Here is a 996-nt window from a genome sequence, read left to right as displayed (position 1 = left end):
AAGTGCTTCGAAAGATGGATATAATCTTTTTACAATGGTTTTTATATTTATGGTAACATGTCCCAAGGTATTTGTAGAATTCTAATGTACCAGCATTATCATATTTAATTTTCAATATCATATTTTATTGTATTTCAATAACTTCCACTTGAAGCGCTCAGTCACACTATCAATATTCATTGAGAGAGGGGAATTGAACAATGTTAGTTCATTTTTCATAAAGTAGTGAATCAGAGAACATTTTCCAAAATTCAATCTTAAATTCCACAACTTATAAGAATGTAGTTCAGAGTATTACTTTCATTTCTGGAAATTTACCTCTGCATAGGAGATTGGGTCAGATTATTTCTCACCAAATAAGTTTCCCAAAGAAATCATTTCACTAAGACTGAGCAAATTGAATTATATGCTTTGTATACATGCTTGCAGGCAGTTGTCGAAACTGTTTAGATAGATTTTACGTCCAAAAAAAAATAAAAATAAAAAGCTAAATTTTGACCCTACCTTTTCAGTAATCCAAAGCATGCATTTTCACTCATATGATATAAATAACATCATTTTTCAACAGTTCAAAAAATGTTTTCAATATAATTTTCACCCTCCTCTTTGTAATAGAGTAACCAACTATGTTGTCCATATAGCATACTAAGAAGGGTATTAACATTTCTGTTAGATATTTAAAATCTATAACACTTCTAATTATTACATTTAAGGACATTTAATTCAATTTTTAATTTTAACGTGAAATAATTACACGTGAATGATATAATAAATATATTTATTTTCTGTAATCTTGAAAGAATGTTATCACACCATATTTAAGTTTATTAACTAGAACTGTATTACCAGTGACCATCTATAGATGCACTGTCTAGAAGGATAGCTTAGTAGCCACATGTGTTTTTTTTTTTTACCTACTAAAATATGTATATTTTGTTTTTTATTGTACTTCCAGTGAAGGTTTACTGAACAAATAGTTTCTCATGAAACAGTAGT

The sequence above is a fragment of the Trichechus manatus genome, unplaced genomic scaffold (assembly GCF_000243295.1).
Source record: "Trichechus manatus latirostris isolate Lorelei unplaced genomic scaffold, TriManLat1.0 scaffold00482, whole genome shotgun sequence".
In the NCBI taxonomy this organism is placed as follows: domain Eukaryota; kingdom Metazoa; phylum Chordata; class Mammalia; order Sirenia; family Trichechidae; genus Trichechus; species Trichechus manatus.
Note: the sequence above shows the minus strand (reverse complement) of the source record.